Source organism: Adiantum capillus-veneris, chromosome 24, assembly GCF_014529385.1.
Source record: "Adiantum capillus-veneris isolate H3 chromosome 24, ASM1452938v2, whole genome shotgun sequence".
Lineage (NCBI taxonomy): Eukaryota > Viridiplantae > Streptophyta > Polypodiopsida > Polypodiales > Pteridaceae > Adiantum > Adiantum capillus-veneris.
In genome coordinates, this window is record NC_140954.1 from 9,882,056 (window position 1) to 9,904,058 (window position 22,003).

The window sequence follows — 22,003 nt, forward strand, 5'->3', positions numbered from 1 at the left end:
TCGATATGAATTTGTGAGTCGAGCCAAGGTCCGAGCCAAGGTCAAAGAGAATAAGGGCATAATGCTCCCTTACTTTTTCCCAAGCATAGGAGAGGTATGAGCCTTTGCAATGAGTATCCTCTTTGGAGCTTTAACCATGGAAGCTCTAGGGGTGTCATTGAGTACATTTCTTTTGGGGCAAGAACGATAACCATGTCCTTGCTCCCCACACTTAAAGCACTTATAGTCTTTATGAAAGACCTATAATTCTTCGGGAGAGAGCTTGTTTTTACCTTTATAAGCTCCTTTCTTCTTGGCCTTGTTGTTGTTGGTGTTGCCCTGGAAAGGTTTTGAGCATTGCTCTTCCCTTTAACTTCATTTCGATTCTTGTTTTCCATGGGCTTGAAATTTCTTCTCACCCCTTGTTGGAAATTGATCCTTGAAGCAACCATAGTGTGGTGGGTGGCTTCGGTGATAGTGCTAGGCCATTGTGAGTTGACATACTCAACCATTTTTTCAGGTAATACCACACAAAATTGTTGCTTTTGTTTGGAGAATTTTATCTTTTGAAAGATTGTAGCTTTGAGATGTAAATCGCAAAACTTGTCTACCGTTGCCACGAAGGCTAGCTGACCATTGACAAGCCGATTTTTGGAAGTGCATAGCTACATGGCGTAGCTTGGAGGACTCCGTGAATCCCTCGTCTCCAAAGGCCACATCAAATTGTTGGATGAAGGCCAATACTTTGTCGGTGGAACCAAAGGTGCCATCATAGGTGAGAAAAGAGATACGCTTTCCTCCCTCTTTGAACTTCTTCAGCTTTTGTGATCTTTGCCATGCAGAGTATGATTTGTGATGTCCTGCCCTCTTGTATACTCTAGGAGAATAGCCATAGCTTTCATCACTTGGAAGAGGAGTAAGGTGAAGAGGGTGATTTATTTCTTGCCTTTTTCTTCCTTTGTTTCCTCTCTTCCCTTTTGGAGTGACAAGGAGAAGTACTATGGGTTGACCGTTTCCTCTTGGGAGGAGTTGGCGATAGTCTAGACCGCCGTCTTCAGGGAGCCACATCTTTAGAGGAACTTAGGGATTCAATTATTTCTTGTTCTTTGGATTCCTCCTCTCTTATGGGAGAGAATCTTCTTCTGGGTGTCTTATCAAGAGACCTCCTAAGCTCTCTCTCCTCTTGGAGAGTAAGGGAAATCCCATAAGCATGAAGTTGATGGGTAACTTTGGCTTGCAAAGTAGGGTTTCCCATAGCTTGATGCAACCTAGTAGTAACAAGATAATTGATAAACATGGGGGAATCATCATTAGCACCTTCATGTGTAAAATCAAAGTTATCAATGTTCATTCTACTCTCTTGGTTATTGTCAGCCTTGCTAATTATACTTATGTGTTTACTTAGTGTATCCTTTGGCAATTCAAAACCTTAGTTGCTACTTCTCTTAGCCTTTGAAAATAAGCACTTACGTATCTACACCCACGGCTCGAATTGGTTAATTATAGAGAGTAGTAGGGTGGGTCTAACATAGCAGAATTGCCTAAGGATAGCTCCTTTTGGAATTCTTATGGCTCAATAATGGTAAAGTCGTAGGCAAGTCTAAAAAGACCACATTATAAGACCAAAGCTCCCGAGGTGTGCACCATATCCCACATAGTGGACTCAACAAAACCGATAATAGATCCCAGTCACACTTGTTGGAATTAGGGTTGCAGAGAAACGCACACAGCTTGGAGAAGACGAAGGAAGCTCAAGGCACACAATAGAGAGTGTTTTACTTAGTGTGCAATGGAAAGATAGATAGCCCTAGAGTGATGGGCGTATATACAATGCTCGGGGGGAAAAACCTCCTAAAGAGGGGAAAAAATGCCCCAGCGGTCCTAGTGTGTTCACACACATCACTACCACATGTATATGGTAACAAATCCCCCCTGGAGTGATGCGGTGAACAAGAGCTGGCACATGAGTAAAGGGAAGTGCCATGTCCTGAGGACATGATCAGTCCACAAAGGGGAGTAAGCCCAAAGCTTTGCGGAAAGCTTCAAGATTCTCATGAGACAATGCCTTTGTGAAAAGATCTGCAAGGTTGTCCTGTGTTGGCACATAAGCCAAGCTGATCTCTCCTACTGAGAGCCTCTCCCTGACATAGTGGTAATGCACCTCAATGTGCTTTGTGCAAGCATGAAAAACTGGGTTCCTCGCAACTGCCAATGCGCTCTGATTGTTAGTGTAGATAGTGTTGGTAGTACCATGTACAACACCCAAATCAGCCATAAGGAGTCTGAGCCATACACACTCAACCATAGCTGTGAAGACTACCCTGTACTCAGCCTCACAACTTGAAGTGGCCACAATAGGTTGCTTCTTGCTCAACCATGATATACATGAACTGCCAAGCATGAAACAAAAACCACTTGTGGACACTCGTGTGTCAAAACAACCAGCCCAATCTGAGTCCGAAAAAGCATGTAAGTCTGGTGGCAATGATCCCCCCTTGGGATAAAACAAGCCAAGATGTAAAGTGCCACTAAGGTAGCGGAAAATCCTCTTGACAGCCTGCCAATTCTTAGATCTTGGGATATGCATAAATCTGTTGACCTGTGAGACTGCAAACTGAATATCTGGCCTCGTGTTTCATATATAAATGAGGCAGCCAATAGCAGTTTGGTAAAGAGTGACATCAGCAGGATTGCCAGCATCATGTAGACTCAACTTCAAACCTGTTCCATGGGAGTGGCAATAGGTTTTCAATCCTCAAGTCCAAACTTACATAGCAATGTCTCTATGTAACTTTTTTGACACAAGGCAATATCACTATCACACTGCTTAAACTGTATACCTAAGTAATGATGCAACAGCCCCAAATCTTGTTGAGATGTCGAGCTCTACACCTTGAGCTGGTATCCACTACGGGTCTTGGCCGCTTACGGCATTTACTCATTGGCACGTTAGGTGACCGACACGGAGAATCTCTGCCAGTGATTCTACAGCTGGACTACACTTATAGCGCCAGCCTAGTACGCTTCTAGCGAGTTCACACTTAGTGACCGCATGTACATATGTGCTACTTTTCAGCTTTAGCACTTAGTCATTTTGTACTCTCTTTTCTTAGAAGAAGAAGAAGAAGCTTTCCATCTCTGTGTGCTTTGTGCTTGTCTTGTGTAGCTCTCTTGCATCCTCATTATTTACATGGTATCAGAGCCTGGTGCAGGCAAGAGAGGCTAAGAGAGCAAGAGCATCACAATCCCTTCGTTCGCAATCCACGAGTTCGTTCGCACAAGTTTCTGAATAGGTCTCCAAAGTGCAGTATACAGAGATTTACTGTACAAGTACAGTGGTTGTATGTATGCTTGATTGTGGACACTCGTTAAGTGTAGAAAGCGTTACAGGTACCACGATAGCAGGTTCAGCAGATTTGCAGGTTTTTGCAGATTGCATCTATTTTGTCTTAGTGCTTCAAGATGTCTGATGGTTTCAGTCAGATTGTTACTGAGAAGCTTGAGAAAAATAACTACCCTGCATGGAAGTTCAGAATAACAAATTTCCTAAAAGGAAAAGGTTATTGGGACTATGTAGAAGGAGACAATGAAAAGGAACCAGAGATTCCCGAGACAAATGCTACAGCAGAACAAAGGAAAGCTTTGAGGGACTGGAAACAAGGCCAGAGCAAAGTGATGTATTGGCTTTCTATGAGTATCACAGATGGCATGATGGGCTATCTACAGGATGCTGAAACCCCCGCCATTGCATGGAGAAACTTAGGCAGAGTGTTCGAGGTGAACATATAGGCCAGGAAGCTTCAACTAAAGTCGGAGCTAAATCAGGTTAAGAGGAACAACCTCTCAATCAATGATTATGCCTTGAAGATCAAGAGTATCATTGAGGCTCTTGGATCTATTAAAGTCTCAGTGGAAGACGATGACATTGTCCGTGCATGCTTGGATGGTCTAGGAGATGAGTATGTACATTTTAGGTCTTCCATGAATACAAGAGACGACATCCCCGTGTTCCAAGATTTGATTTCTATGCTTATTCTTGAGGAGAAGAACCTTGACACATCTTCTTCTCATGGCAGAAATAATTCTAAACAGGCCTTCTATTCTAACTCCAACAGAGGTAGAGGTAGAGGTCGTGGTCGAGGCCCAAGGGGTTGCAGGGGCCAATTTATGGAAGGTCAATCAAATCAAAACAATACAGGTAGCAGGGGAAACCAGTCTCAAGGCCGGGGCAGTGAAACAGGTCATGGTGCAAGATCAAGCAGGCAGCAACATACTCCAGAGAGCAGAGAATGTTGGACTTGTGGTGAAAGAGGTCACATGTCACGTGACTGTCCAAAGGGAAAAGCAAGTGGAAAGAGAGAACAAGGCAACTATGCATCTACTAGCAGAGATGCAGATGACAGCAAAAACGAGCGCATGTTTGTTATGCAGTATGTAATGAATACAATGACTGCAGAGAATTCCACCCAAGATGATGTTTGGTATGTGGATTCAGGTCCCTCTAATCACATGACGTCTCGTGGAGAGTGGTTTAGAGATATGCGCAAACCAGATGTGTCAGGCTATGTGCAGACAGGAAATGACACAGCTGACCCCATTGCTCATGTAGGGGACATACCTCTAAATACGAAGAGTGGGAAATCAAAGTACTTAGCACATGTACTTCATGTCCCAAACATTACAAAGAATCTTGTTTCTGTTGGACAAATGGTTGAGCAGGGTTTGCAAGTTTGCTTCAATCCAAATGGCTGTTATGTAGAAGATTTCCAGAATGGATGTAAGCTGATCACAGAGGGCAAATGTGTGGGCAGAATGTTTACGCTGAATGTAGACATGCCTGAGGTTAAAGCTGCATTATTTGCACAGGGCACAGGTGTTGTGGCTGATGTTGACATTTGGCACAAACGCATTGGCCATGTCAATGAGCAGAGATTGCGCAGCATGCAATCAAAACAGATTGTAAAAGGTTTGCCCAAATTCAAGGTGGATGGTATGCATAAAGTGTGTGCAGCATGCCAGTTTGGAAAACAGTCAAAGGGCTCATTTCCACATGAGCGCAATGTATGTAAAAAGCCACTTGAGGTGGTGCACACAGATGTTTGGGGTCCAACCAATACTGCAAGTATACATGGTTGCAGGTATTATGTCTCTTTCATTGATGACCATACAAGGAAAGTATGGGTCTACTTCATGCGTAACAAAAGTGAAGTGTTTGGTCACTTTTAAGACTTCAAAGTCATGATTGAGAAGGAGACAGATATGCAAATCAAGACATTAAGGTCAGATGGAGGGGGAAAGTACTTCTCCAATGATTTTTCAGATTTTCTGCGAATGCATGGTATACGCAGGCAGTTTACATGCAGATATACTCCACAACAGAATGGGGTCGCAGAAAGGAAAAACAGGCACATTGCAGAGGTTGCACGTGCATTGATGAATGAGAAGAACATGCCTCATCATTTATGGGCTGAAGTCGTAAATACAGCTATGTACATTATGAACACGACACCTACAGTTGCAGTGCATGATGTAACACCTGAGGAAAAGTTTACAGGTACAAAGCCTGATTTGGCACACTTGAAAGTGTTTGGCTGCATAGCTTACGTGCATGTACCAGATGAGTTGCGTAGGAAATTGGATCCTAAAGCAGAGAAATGTATTCTTGTGGGATATTCCCTTGAACAAAAGGGGTACAGGTGCTACAATCTTACTACACGAGAATTACGAGTGAGCAGAGATGTAGTCTTTGATGAGATGAGCAGCTAATACAGTAATGCACATGGCACTATTGGGGCTGATGTAAAAGATGATGTGGTTGTACAAACTGTGAGGCCACAGTCACAGGTTTTGAGTGGACCACAAGAGTCCTCTTCTCGTGGCTCTGTTGAGAAACCATGGAATGGTAGACTACGTACGCAGGTTACTCCACCAACAGGTACAGGGAATGTATCACAAAAAGGAAAGGAAAAGGTTGATGAACCTCCCTTTATGGTTGATGCATCATCAGGTTTTTCACATGTAGACATGGATTCGGATGGTTCTAAACAAAGTCTTGATGAGGAATTTGGAATTCCGTCTATCAGGACACCTGGTGTAAGGAAAGTACAAGAAGATGCTAGAGGGCAAAGGAGTGACCCAGGACTGCGCAAATCTAATAGAGTCAGAAATCCAGTTCAGAAATTGACTTACGATGGGTATCTAGCGCATCACCAAGCCTACATGCCTAAGGTGATACAGGATGTGGAGCCCACATGTTTTGAGGATGCAGTTGGAAATGTGCATTGGGATGATGCAATGAATGAAGAGATGGCTCCATTGGAAGCAAACGACACATGGGAGTTGGTGCCATTTCCAAGTGGCAAGAAAGCTATTGGCTATAAATGGGTGTATAAAACCAAGCATAAGGCTGATGGTAACATTGAGCGTCACAAGGCAAGGCAGGTCGCAAAGGGTTATGCACAGACGTATGGCATAGACTATGAGGAGACCTTTGCTCCAGTGGCAAAGATGACGACTGTGAGAGCTGTCATAGAAGTGGCTGCATCTAGTGGATGGATTATGCATCAAATGGATGTAAAGAATGCCTTCTTGAATGGTGAGTTGCAAGAGGAAGTGTATATGGATCAGCCACCTGGTTATGTCGATCCAGGTTACCCAGATTATGTATGCAGACTTCTCAAAGCTTTGTATGGTTTGAAGCAGGGCTCTAGAGCATGGTATGACAGGATTGCCAAGTATCTTGTCAGTATTGGTTTTAGGAGAGCTCATGCTGATCATTCACTCTATGTACATGAGAGTGATGTGGGGATTGTGGTCATTACCATATATGTAGATGACCTTATTATTGTTGGTGACAATGCTATGGAGATTGGCCATGTGAAGGGTCTTCTCAAACAGGAGTTTGAAATGAAAGATTTAGGCGAGTTGCGCTACTTTCTTGGCATTGAGGTGATCAGGACTCCAGAGGGTGTATGGCTATCATAGAGACAGTATGCTTTGGACATGTTGTCAAAGTATGGTATGGCTGATTGTAAGCCAATTTCTATCCCCTTGGATGTGAATGCAAAGCTGAGTGCAGAGAAGGGTGATGTTGTTGAGGATGTCAACATGTACAGGAAGATTGTGGGTAGTCTAATCTACTTGACTATCACGAGGCCAGACTTGAGCTACACAGTAGGCTTGGAGAGTTAGTTCATGCAGCTTCCGAGGAAGCCACATTTGGATGGAGTACGACGCACACTTAGGTATGTGCAAGGGACTCTTGACTACGCATTGTTCTATGCAGAAGATGAACCATTAGCATTGTATGGGTATACAGATGCAGATTGGACAGGTAGCATTGTTGATAGGAGATCTACGAGTGGCTTCATGTTCTCTTTTGGGAGTGCTGCTGTTACTTAGAGCAACAAAAAGCATCCTACGGTTGCTTTATCGAGCACAGAGGCCGAGTACAGAGGTGCAGCAGTTGCGGCGTGCGAGGTAGCTTGGCTACGCACATTACTTGAGGACTTGGGAGTGCAGGTGGACCAGCAGATTGTCATTCATTGTGACAACCTCAGCAGCATGCAGTTGTCTAGGAACCCAGTGTTCCATGCCAGGACCAAACACATAGAGGTCCATTACCACTACGTTCGAGAGCGAGTGGTGACGGGCGACATCGACTTGGTCTACGTCAGCACAGAGGAGAAGATAGCGGATATCTTTACCAAGGCCCTCGGAGCTGAGAAGCTTCGACGTTTCCAGACTATGCTTGGACTCTGCGACATGCAGAGCTCGAGGGGGAGTGTTGAGATGTCGAGCTCTACACCTTGAGCTGGCATCCACTACGGGTCTTGGCCGCTTACGGCATTTACTCATTGGCGCGTTAGGTGACTGACACGGAGGATCTCTGCCAGTGATTCTACAGCTGGACTACACTTATAGTGCCAGCCTAGTACGCTTCTAGTGATTTCACACTTAGTGACCGCATGTACATATGTGCTACTTTTCAGCTTTAGCACTTAGTCATTTTGTACTCTTTTCTGAGAAGAAGAAAAAGAAGCTTTCCATCTCTGTGTGCTTTGTGCTTGTCTTGTGTAGCTCTCTTGCATCCTCATTCTTGGCCCAAATCTTTCATCTTGAAAGTAGCATTCAAATCAGCCTTAAATTCAGCAATATGTCTCTCATTTGGTCCAGTGATCAGCAAATCATTGACATAAAGAACCACAATGAGAAGTACATCACCCTCACGCTTTACGTACAATGTGCTTTCTGTTGGACTGTTACAAAAGTCTTGTTTGACCAAATGGGTGTCAGCTTTCTCATACCAAGCACGAGGAGATTGCTTCAACCTATACAAAGCCTTCTTACATCTGCACACTTTGTCCTCTTGTCCTTTTATGACAAAACCGCGAGGCTACGTTACATAAACTTCCTCAAACATGTCACCATTCAAGAAAGTAGTAACAATGTCTGATTGATGTACATCCCAACCAAAATGAGCTGCCAATGCATGTTGAAAACGCACAGTAGTCATACGACAAGTGGGAGAAAAAGTCGCTTCATAATCTATGCCTTTTTGTTGTCCATAACCTTTTGCAACAAGTCGAGCATGGCGATCGATCTCACCATCCAGGTTGCGTTTTGTAAAGAATGAGGATGCAAGAGAGCTACACAAGACAAGCACAAAGCACACAGAGATGGAAAGCTTCTTCTTCTTTTTCACAGAAAAGAGACTGCAAAATGACTAAGTGCTAAAGCTGAAAAGTAGCACATATGTACATGCGGTCACTAAGTGTGAACTCGCTAGAAGCGTACTAGGCTGGCACTATAAGTGTAGTCCAGCTGTAGAATCACTGGCAGAGATCCTCCGTGTCGGTTACCTAACGCGCCAGTGAGTAAATGCCGTAAGCGGCCAAGACCCGTAGTGGATGCCAGCTCAAGGTGTAGAGCTCGACATCTCAACACTCCCCCTCGAGCTCTACATGTCGCTAAGTCCAAGCATAGTCCGGAAATGTCGAAGCTTCTCAGCTCCGAGGGCCTTGGTAAGATATCCGCTATCTGCTCCTCTATGCTGACGTAGACCAAGTCGATGTCGCCCGCCAACACTCGCTCTCAAACGTAGTGGTAATGGACCTCTATGTGTTTGGTCCTGGCATGGAACACTGGGTTCCTAGCCAACTGCATGCTGCTGAGGTTGTCACAATGGATGAAAATCTGCTGGTCCACCTGCACTCCCAAGTCCTCAAGTAATGTGCATAGCCAAGCTACCTCGCACGCCGCAACTGCTGCACCTCTGTACTCGGCCTCTGTGCTCGATAAAGCAACAGTAGGCTGCTTTTTGCTGCTCACTTAGTCATTGGCCCCTGCAACCCCTTGGGCCTCGACCACGACCTCTACCTCTACCTCTGTTGGAGTTAGAATAGAAGGCCTGTTCAGAATTATTTCTGCCATGAGAAGAAGATGTGTCAAGGTTCTTCTCTTCAAGAATAAGCATAGAAATCAAATCTTGGAACACGGGGATGTCGTCTCTTGTATTCATGGAAGACCTAAAATGTACATACTCATCTCCTAGACCATCCAAGCATGCACGGACAATGTCATCATCTTCCACTGAGACTTTAATAGATCCAAGAGCCTCAATGATACTCTTGATCTTCAAAGCATAATCATTGATGGAGAGGTTGTTCCTCTTAACCTGATTTAGCTCCGACTTTAGTTGAAGCTTCCTGGCCTTGGTGTTCACCTCGAACACTCTGCCTAAGTTTTTCCATGCAATGGCGGGGGTTTCAGCATCCGGTAGATAGCCCATCATGCCATCTCTGATGCTCATAGAAAGCCAATACATCACTTTGATCTGGCCTTGTTGCCAGTCCCTCAAAGCTTTCCTTTGTTCTACTGTAGCATTTGCCTTGGGAATCTCTGGTTCCTTTTCATTGTCTCCTTCTACATAGTCCCAATAACCTTTTCCTTTTAGGAAATTTGTTATTCTGAACTTTCATGCAGGGTAGTTATTTTTCTCAAGCTTCTCAGTAACAATCTGACTGAAACCGTCAGACATCTTGAAGCACTAAGACAAAATAGATGCAATCTGCAAAAACCTGCAAATTTGTTGAACCTGCTATCGTGGTACCTATAACGCTTTCTACACTCAACGAGTGTCCACAATCAAGCGTACATACAACCACTGTACTTGTACAGTAAATCTCTGTGTAAATCTCTGTGTATTGCGAACGAAGGGATTGTGATGCTCTTGCTCTCTTAGCCTCTCTTGCCTGCACCAGGCTCTGATACCATGTAAAGAATGAGGATGCAAGAGAGCTACACAAGACAAGCACAAAGCACACAGAGATGGAAAGCTTCTTCTTCTTCTTCACAGAAAAGAGAGTACAAAATGACTAAGTGCTAAAGCTGAAAAGTAGCACATATGTACATGCGGTCACTAAGTGTGAACTCGCTAGAAGCGTACTAGGCTGGCACTATAAGTGTAGTCCAGCTGGAGAATCACTGGCAGAGATCCTCCGTGTCGGTCACCTAACGCGCCAATGAGTAAATGCCGTAAGCGGCCAAGACCCATAGTGGATGCCAGCTCAAGGTGTAGAGCTCGACATCTCAACACGTTTCAACTTGTAAACCCACTTCGTACCAATGGCCTTTTTGCCAGGAGGCAAATCACATAAAATCCATGTGTCATTTTCTGTAAGTGCATTATATTCTAATTGCATGGAAGCCATCCAATTTTTTGACTTATGTGCTTGATCAAAAGATAGAGGGTCCTCAACGTCATGTAAGACACAGCCAAAACATAACAATCTAATGCATAAGATGCATGGCGAGAGCCTGAACGAGTACGACTAGACAAAGGTACATCCAATTTACTGTCACGCAAAGTGTGCACCATCCAATTTGGCAATACCTCTAGCCTGCTCATTTTCAGCCCTTCCCTCATCAACTAAATCATGTACATCTGCATCAGTAATAGGATGATCTGTAACATTTTTAGAAACCCCCATAGGCTGTACATTTGCCTCATTGGAACTTACATTCGTATTTCCACCACTGAAAAGAGGCAACAAAGTGTCATAAATGTCATGTGAGCTTACATTACTGTCTCTAGTACATGACAGCAAGGGCTGAACTGAATCTTCCACAAACACTACATCCCATGAAACTAGAATACGTTTTGTTTGCAGATGATACAACCTATAACCTTTGCTTTCAGCACTATAACCAACAAAATTACATTTGACAGCCTTATCATCCAATTCTCTGCGCTGTGTTTGTGGCACCAAAGCATATGCCAAACATCCAAAAACACGCATGTGCTCAATAGAAGGCTTTCTATCATGCCATGATTCATATGGAGTAATGGACTGCAAAGCTTTCGTAGGACACCTGTTTAGTACATAAGTGGCACACATGATGGCCTCAAGCCAAAAAGAATGCGGAAAAGCTTGACTTTTGACCATACATCGTGCCATTTTCGTAGGAGACTTGTTTTTCCTCTCAGCAATACCATTTTGCTGAGGTGTATAAGGCACTATACATTGGTGTTTTATCCCATGACTAGCCAGAAATGCATTAAATCCATGAGACATATACTCCCCCCTCGATCGATCGGAAGGGAGGGTGCCCATAGTACATTTTCCGCCATAGCCAGAAATTGTTTGAACCACATAAAAACTTCGGACTTCGCTTTAAGCGGAAACACCCATGCATGCCTGGAGTAATCATCAATGAAAGTCACGAAGTATAGGTAATTGCCCAAGGACGGAGTTTGCATGGGCCCACAAACATCACTATGCACAAGCTGCAACCTGCATGTGGCCCTAATTGAACCATCCTTTGGAAACTTAGAACGTTGCATTTTACCCAAAATACAGCCTTCACAAACATTTTTGATAGGTGCTTCAAGAGGCGGCAAAGAAGCAACCATATCAGATTTCTGCAAACGTAGCAAACTGGAAAAATTTAGATGACCAAAATGTGCATGCCAAAGTTTTGCATCTGAAATAGCCCTTGAATCTATAACAGCATTTGCAAAATTTTGTCCACACTTGTCATACAAAGTGAGCTTATACAGCCCACGGCACAAAAGGCTAGATGCAACAATTTCATCACCAAAACTGAGATCATGAACTGTACATCTTTCATCCACAAATTTGACTACAAGTCTAAGTCTAGCAAGTGCAGATATATACAAGAGATTCTTCTTGATGCCAGGTACATAAAGTGCATCAACAAGTGTGAAGGAGCTGCCATTTGTAGCAGTAAGCACAATCTTTCCAACTCCCTAAACCGGATAAGAGGCATTGTTGGCACAAGTGGCTGAATTCCCATGAGGGACAGACTCGAGAGAGGTGAACAATTCACGATGTGAGGTAATGTGCTTTGTAGCAGCACTATCAAAATACCACACATGTGAATCTATAGCAACTGACAAGCATGCATCATGGACAACAGGATTGTAAGTGCACTCTGCGCTAAAAGCCCATTCTGCATCAACATCAGCAACATAGTCTCCTTTCATAGAAGACTCAACAATGGCTGCATTTGTAGTGGAACCAGTATTGCAGTGGAACCACCCTCTTTCTTCTTAGCCTCTTTGGCCTTCAACTTAGGACACGACTTGATCAAGTGATCATTAGCTTTACAATAATGGCAACGCATTTTCTTTTTGCCCTTATCACCAGAATTTCCAGACAAATTGCTGCCAACAGAAGCATTAGGAACAGAATTTTTTCCACTCACAGCAAAACCATAAGAAGTGGCTGTATTGTTGTTACCACCCTCTCTTTGAGAAGCAATAAAAGCCTGTTCAACTGCATGCTGCCTAATCCTGTTTTTTCTAGAAAGTGACTCTTGCAACAACAATGTGCATAATGCATCAAACTTGACAACTTTGGGATTTCCTTGGGTCATAAGTCTCAAAGTACTAGCAAAAGTCTGGTAAGAATCTGGTAAGGGGTAAGGCATCAAGAACAGTCTGCATAAGGGAACTGTCTGAAATGACTTCACCTGCAGAAATAAGTTGCTCATTGATATCCTTGACACTAGCAAGGAAAGTGTCCATATCATCTTCCTCATGCATAATCTCCGACTCCAGCTCTTTACGCAACAAAGAAATTTTAGCCTCATTGTGACTTGCATAAAGACCAACCAAAATATCCCAAGCCTGTTTTGCAAATTTTGCTGAACAGATGTGAGGAACAATGGTGCGCTTCACAGACAATGCAATCAATGCATGAGCCTGCGCATCCTTTATATCCCAACGAGCTTGTTCTGCCATAGGCAAAACAACTCTAATAGCAGCAATCGTTGGACAAGACCTGCAACATCCTCAACATCGCCTAGATCCTCAGAACCAGGACGTACATCAATGCTCTGCACAATATTCTAGACGTCCTTTGACACAAGAACGTGTTGCATCATATAAGCCCACATAGGGTAATTGTACCCATCCAACATGTCCTCAGCAGCAAACATCTTGAAGACATCTGTGTTGTTGTCAGCCATGGTAAATGCTGCATCTGATGTGAAAACTGCCGGAAAATAGGACAAATGAAGCGGGAACAACATGTGCTATATAGCACAAATCGTAGAAGACTGTAAGTCACATGTTATGCAGAAAACATCACTGACAAAAATTTTGCACAAAATGACGAAATTGGATGTGCAGACCTGCCTGTAGTAGAAACGGAGGCCGAAATGAGCCTGAATCAAAAATCTGAGCAGACCGAGCTCTGCTAGTTCCCCAAAAATATTTGTCAACTTGCGAACGCTTGCCAAACCTCACTGTAATCGGAGAAACTGAGCAGGCCTGTGCTGGAGCAGCTGGCGACTAAGCCTGGGAGGACGTAACCTGTTGTGATACCAATTGTTGGAATTAGGGTTGCAGAGAAACACACACAACTCAGAGAAGATGAAGGAATATCAAGGCATAGAATAGAGAGTGTGTTACTTAGTGTGCAATGGAAAGATAGATAGCCCTAGAGTGATGGGCGTATATACAATGCTCGGGGGAAAAAACCTCCTAAAGAGGGAAAAAATGCCATGGCGGTCCTAGTGTATTCACACACATCACTACCACATGGATATGGTAACACCACTTACCATAATATAATTAACAAAATCAACCATTAATAGGCTACTGAAGGACCTCTCTTCTTAAGCAAGAAAAGAGAAACCAAATGCTCTAATACTAATGTAATGGGAATGGCCTATGAACTTTGAGAATAGCGGAATTAAGAGAGTTAAGGTGAGCATTTTTGTGAGGTCACTTTGAGAACATAGAGGGTGAACTTAATTGATGGTGGCAACATAAACATAGTATTTAATTAACTTGGCATGAACATACTTTTGCAAGAGAGAGAGTATTAGAGAACATGACAATAGTTGAGGACCGGATTTACTTGGAGCCGGGGTCCGCCCTCCAAAAGACGTTTGTATTATAGATTCTCCCATCAAGAGAGACTTTGTTACAATAAAATCTTTGTGTTCCTTGTGGCCTTGGTGATGCTATGAAGATGGAAAGCTTCATGCATCACGAGCTTAACATAAACTTTGCAAAAAGCATCAACAATCCCAAGGCCTCAAACACCTTCAAAGGTGGAGAGAGCTAGCGGGGAATGAGGGTAGGGAAGAGGAAGAAGAAACATTCCATAGGAGAAAGAAATACTTCCTCACTCATCATCACTCTTCTTGCTTAGCATAGCATAATAGCATAGTAACAAAGATGAAGAAGATGGCAAGCTTAGGCATTGAAGCATGGCTCTTGGTTGGATTTACATTCTATAGCCAAGAGTGTTGGTGTAGGCTCTCCACCTCTCAACAAGCTTGGAGAAGGAGATGGAGCTCTTGCACTTTGCACTCCACACCATGAGAGAGTGTGTGTATATGTGTGGGAGAGTATACCCCCCTCTCATGCTTGGTCCACACCTCTCTCTCTCTCTCTCTCTCTAGTAATAATTAATTATATCATTTGGGACATGTGTCCTCTTTTTCCTCTTTGAGAGAAAGAACTTAATTATTTATTTTTATGCATCTAAATTCTCATTGGGGCCCTTTAAAGCCTCTCCAATAGGATTCAAGCACATCATGAGGGCCACATGTGGAGAATTTTTTGAACATGTGTCTTTTATGCTTCTTAAGTCATTTGGTTTGATTTGAATACTTTAAGCACTTAGTCAATCAAGCATGTGTCTTCTATGCTTCTTAAGTTATTTAGTTTGAATTGAATACTTCAAGCACTCATTCAATCAAGCATGGAAATGTTCATGACTCTTGAGAATTTATCTTTGAGTTTAACACTTCATTAACCTTAAGTCATTTAAGCATAAAAATCACCTCAAGCTTTGGGCAAGGTTCCACACAACCACTTTAAGCATCTTAGCACCTCATGCTTGGGTAGTATTCCCACCTCGACGTTAGCCCTAGCTTGCGTAACGTCAAAGGACTTTTTAATACTAACTTTTGGAGGTCTTTAACGAAGCTAACCCTAAGGTCTTTTAAGCTCCATTAGATGCACGTTGCTCTTTGATAGACTACCTCCTTTTGGACCCATATTGACATGTAACTATTTCTCCTCTCAGTCGCTTGCTGAGGTAAATCTAGAAGTTCTTATTGCACATTGCTCTTTGGTAGACCGTCTCCTTTTGGACCCTTATTGAGATGCAACCATTTCTCCTTTTGGTCCCCTATTGCCATAGGTTTAGAAGCACATATCTATATCCTAACTCTTGTTCCCTTTTTATCTTTCCATATTAAATGATCAGTTTAATATGAGAAAATCATTTGGTAAAGTTAGGTATTATATATTATGACAACACTTGTATGTCTTATAGGTCACACCACTTGAGGTGGAACTTATAAGCCAACTATAATCCAAAGATAAATTGGACTTGATAGTTTTTCCTTATTGAGGATCTCTAAAGGCATTGTCAATGAGTCTTGACATCTAAAATCATCGTTGTATATGGTAGCAAAGATCTATATAACATGTCATAAAATATAATATCTAGCTTGACCCAAATGATTTTCTCATGTAATTTGGGTTTTCTCATGTTAAACTGATCATTTTATATGGGAAGATAAAAGGGAAACAAGAGCTAGAATATAGATATGTATATTTAATCAATGACTATGCATTGCAAAGAATGCATGGAGACTCCAAAGAGTATCTTAGTGTAGATTCAATTTGTATCTCAGAGGAAAACACACGTTCGTACTTAAATAACCTTATTCTTGGTGGTCGTTTTTTGCCTCATGTTTTAGTCTTAAAAGAAATGCTTCTATCATGCTGCTGTGGAATTTGGATCCAAGACATGGATTACGCAATGGAATGAGATTGATATGAAAATAGTTTCATCATATGGTAATTGAAGTAGATATAATTGCAAAATCAAATATTGGAGAGAGAGTCTTTAGTCCAAGGATACACTTTGTTGTTGGAACCCATCTATGGGGAGGGCTTCCATTTCAAATGAAGCATTGTCAGTTTTCAATCAAGCTAGCTTATGGGATGATAATCAACAAAGCACAAGGGCAAAAATTGGGAATTCCTGGTCTATATCTTGCATCGTTTGTCTTCTTGCACGGACAATTATATGTTGTAATGTCACATGTGCAAAGTGCACCTGTTGTGAGGACTGTTGTCAATATTGAAAACACTCAAGAGGATTTATACTATAATCCAAACATTGTATTCAAGAAAGTATTACAGCTAGCAAACTCATAACAGAGGTACAAAATGACATTTTGGCTTTCACTTAAAGTGAGATAAACTCGATACTAAATTTCATTAAGTATTGGCCACAAATGGATCCTCAATGCAGTGCATCCTACGTCGTGGTCATATCACTAAGTTATTCGAGGTATTTATCTTCTTTTTAAAAAGTGGAATATTAACTTAAACTTTTATTTTCTTGAGAAGATTGGCTTACACATTGAAATACTTTGTTGAGATCCACCGCAATGGAGGGCAAGATGTTTTTGGTGATCTTATTTGATACAACTCATATTATATTATAAGAGTTTTGATACGACAAAATTATAATTTTAACCTTTTATTGCTCTACATAACTCATGGATGCCTTTGTAGAGATCACTACCATTGAGGATTTATTATCGTACGTATTTATGAAATGATATATTTAGATAGAGATATGTCTATGGAAGTTCTCGGATACTACCATGTTGGCATTTCTTTAGATCAAGAGGATCATCAAATTCAAGTCAATATTTGGTTTGCAAGTGATCAAAGGCCACTCAATGCGCAATAGGTGGGTGTTGATGGAGACCACACTACATCCTATCGATTAAGGATATTCACTCAAGTTGAAACACCTCTCTGTCTCTTATAAAATGTAGATAATATAGGTCCTTGGACTTATAGAGTCCCTAATGTGGTCTCTAGGAGACTACATTATTTTGGACAATAGCTCTTCTGTATTATCTCAGCTACGTTTAATATTTTCAATGCATCTTGATGAAATTGTGAAATTTTAAAGTATTTTGTATCAGTTCTCTCTCTCTCTCTCTCTCTCTCTCTCTCTCTCTCTCTCTCTCTCTCTCTCTCTCTCTCTCTCTCTCTCTCTCTCTCTATCTATCTATCTATCTATTTTAAATCTTCTTTTTTAAACAAAAGAAAGAATGACATGATTCTCTATGGTATGTTAATCAAGGTCTTTTTTTATCAAAATTCATTTCTCTTTCCCTCTTAAACCTCTAAATTTTCATTTTCAGAGAAGATGAAAAATGAAACGATACCCCATAGTTTTGTACACCTTGAATGATACACTTGCTTTTATGAGAGGTATAAAAAATATGCTCTTTGATATTAACTTTCACCCAATGAGAAGCATGTGCTGAGGACATTGTTAACGTTATCAAGGATTTTGAGATCCTTTGGTGTGTATAGTTTGAACGTGAATTGATATGTCATTAAATAAGTTGCTATTTTTTATGCCTAAATGGGTTCTTATCTTCATTGCAGCCTTCAGTTGTACTGCAGGCATCCTGTCTTGGCATTGTACAAAGCACAATGTTTTAGAAGTGTCGTAGGTTATTATTACATAAATCTTGGACAAACCAGCATTTGAGCATGGTAAACGAGGATCCATCGTGTGTGTGTGTGTGTGTGTGTGTGTGTGTGTGTGTGTGTGTGTGTGTGTGTGTGTGTGTGTGTGTGTGTGTGTGTGTGTGTGTGTGTGTGTGTGTGTGTGTGTGTGTGTGTGTGTGTGTGCCTGTCATGGGGAGATGTATAAAGATAAGACACATACACACACACACACACATACATGCCATCAATGGTAAAAGCGTACAAGACCTGCCGATAGGTGAGTCACGCAAGTTAGTATGATCTATAGTGCTACTATGAATCGCAATTTTTTTGATGCCATAAATGTGTGTAGCTGATTGAACTTTGGGTTGGTTTGTTGAACATCGATATTGAAGTTGTCTATTATCATTGTGCAAGTGTTTTGTATATTGTGCTGCAAAGTTTATTGTAATTCTTCCAAGAATTTTTTTAATGATGGATATCGATATAACAACACGATTTGTATGTTATGATCTTTTTATTTTATTATGTGCTATCACAATTTCTAAATTTGGTTGTACCATACTATCTGTTTTCAAAATGTTGATTTGTTTGTTGAATGGTATCACAATAGCTTGTTGTGCAAAAAGGTAGTCATACACAGACATTGTAAATGATTCACTCTGTCATTCTTATATATGGAAATATACAAATATATTGAAGCTTACCAAAAATATGTGTATACTTGATTGTGGCAGAAATTTTCTTCAAAAAAGTTTTTAGCATTGGGTACTAGCCATTGACAATGGGGATATGGGTGATGGAGGTTTAGATAGATTCAAAATACCTTCACACATGATGCTTCCAACAAAATAGTTTATCATAACTTCTCAACTTTATACATGGAGATTGGAGTCGTGTGCAAGATCATGCCAGTTTTTTTCAGAGAGCGAGCAATACTTGTTCCTTGAAATAAAGAGGTATATTTAATCAATGACTATGCATTCCAAAGAATGTATGTGGACTCCGAAGAGTATCTTATTGCAAATTCAATTTGTATGTCTGAGGAAAACTATTGCGGGAGCGAATCACACCAACTATAAAGTGCATGCAACACTACCTAGATCAATGTAATATCAATCGAGGACAGAAATGACACGATAGGCACACAAAGGAAATCTCTATAGCTTGTCAAGCTGAGACCATCCCACACATACAACACTCTAGAAGGCCAACTAAACCAAGATCAAGAATCTCACTGCTCTCAACTACACCACCCAATCCACATACACACAATTGGAACGAAACTCACCAAATCATACCAGAATCATATGAAACTTAAGGAACATCATCCCCTCACTAGGATACACCTGCCCCAAATCCTTTACACTCAATCTATAAGTACCTATGTGTAGCTTATGTTGCCACGATTCTAACGACTACTTGCATGCAAAAAACAGACATCCTTTGATACACTTATGACCACAAATATCTCATAGATGCATTAGCGTGTGTGCTCCATTTTACGTGGAATGCTTGGCATTGTTGCGTAGCTCTCTCCGAGCCTATCACATTGGTGCAGTTGGATCTCCAATGCGATGAGTGAGTAAGGAGTAGCGTCATGATGAAGCTCTCTCTCTCTCTCTCTCTCTCTCTCTCTCTCTCTCTCTCTCTCTCTCTCTCTCTCTCTCTCTCTCTCTCTCTCTCTCTCTCTCTCTCTCTCTCTCTCTCTCTCTCTCTCTCTCTCTCTCTCTCTTTGTCTCACACACAGGCGACGACAACACAAATCTTGATTAAGATACAACTTTTTTTACAAAATGACCTAGGTACCTTATATACTAAGGCTACCATAGGTTAAACCAAAGGTGCACTCGGATCTCCAATGCGATGACGAGCAGGGAGTAGCGTCAGGATGAAGCTCTCTCTCTCTCTCTCTCTCTCTCTCTCTCTCTCTCTCTCTCTCTCTCTCTCTCTCTCTCTCTCTCTCTCTCTCTCTCTCTCTCTCTCTCTCTCTCTCTCTCTCTCTCTCTCACACACACACACACACACACACACACACACACACAATTTGATGGCAACACAAAACCCTGATTAAGATACAACTTTTTTTATAAAACGACATAGGTACCTTATATACTAAGGCTACCATAGGTTAAACCAAAAACAGAGTTCAATGGGTCAAATGGCCTTGTATTTACAATCAGTAAGTGCCATCGCACCTGGCTTCTGCAACTAGAATAGCTATTCATAATCTGCATCATTTCATAACTCTCGAAAAATAAGACTTTGGTACAAAAATTGAGTTATTACGTACTATTGACCCATGGGTCAACACTCCCCCCCTCCAAATTCATGTCTTCCTTGACATGACCTGATTGTCAATGTTGGTGCGGTCTTTGTTGTCATTTTTGCTTTTTTTTTTTTTGCTCCACTGCTTGTACATTGTCTTTTGGATGCCTCTATAAATTCCTTACGAGAATCTCTTTTGATGTCCAGTGCTTGTCGTACTTACTATAACTTCAAGCATGACTTAAGGCTTTGAGTCTTCACTTGTCTACCTTTTGTGTCTACTCTTCTTCATTGGGGACTTCTTGTTCCTGCATCAAGGTGATCAAAGTCGCATTTTCCACTGTTAGCTTTTGTGTGATGTGTAAATCATTATACTGCTTCTACTTGATACAGGACTTAATTAAAGCCTAACAACCCCAATTAATTCCCCAAGTTAGTAGCTTGCTTCAAAAATGTTATCTGACATCTTTCGCGATAGATGACCATCTATGAGCTATCATTGTCCAGTTGTTCCCAAAACTCATACACATGATGCATTGGGTATGTAGATGGCTATCGTGGCTTCAGATATGAAAAATTGCATCTCTGACTAGGGTTTAGACTTCTATCCCCTTTCAATGTTTTTTCTTCACCCTTAGCTTGTATTCTCTATTCATAAGCCTACTCACAAATTTTGGCTTTATTTGGACTTGTATTTGGCTTTCTAAGCTAACTTTTTGGATTTCAGTCTCAAAAATTACTGATGGGTATCTCTAACACCTTCTGCTTGCCAAACTTGAAATGAATTATACCCCGAGCATCCTCTAAACATATAGAACCAATATTGATGACCAAAATTTGGCTTGACCCCTAGTTTCTCCTACATAGATGAGTGAATTTTAATTTTTGCTCCCCTTTTTTCTGTCACTATTGTTAGTCCCTTTTGTTTGTTATAAAGATCTACTTCCTATAAATGGCCTTGTAGTCATGAGAAGTGTCTATAGGCAACTTTACTCTTGATGCGTGCTTTTGTTTAGTCGCATCACTAACTTTGTTTGTCCTTGTAGGCCATCTCCGAGTTTTATGACCATTCTCAGTCATTTTTGGCCTCATATTGTTGTTGAAGACTGAGCACATTCTTTTCTTGCCTCTAACATTATAGCCTTGTGCATATGTCTTTTGAGACATACCTTGTGAAGTTTTGTCATTTTCTTGTACCTTTTTCTCTTTGTAATGCTCAAGCATTTCTTCATTTTTTTCTTCATCTTAATTATGGATTTTTTCCATGTTTTTCTCAAGAAAATCCAAAAAATAACTAAATAAAACTGAAATCAACTCAACAAAAAGCAAAATCATTCGAATAGAATTCTAAATGCTATGTACACTATACACATGTCCCTAGGGGCTCATATATGGCTTTTGTCCCCGTACTCCTTCTGTAACGATATTATGAGGGCATATACTCTAAATTTTGTCAAAAAATTATCACAATCAAACGCAAAAATTCAATGTAGATCACAAAACATCGCCCTCTAATATTCATAATATTAGGTCCGCATTTAGAATGCCTCCCCCCTCCTATTTGGAGTCTTCTTGGATGACAAGGTATCGTCAAGGGTATGTGTTGTGCTTGGTCAATAAAAAATTGTGCCAATGTAGGCCTTGTAATGTATCCCTATTATGCATACAAAGTCAATGCATGGAAAAAATTTATGTTGTGCAAGATTTGGGTATAAGCAA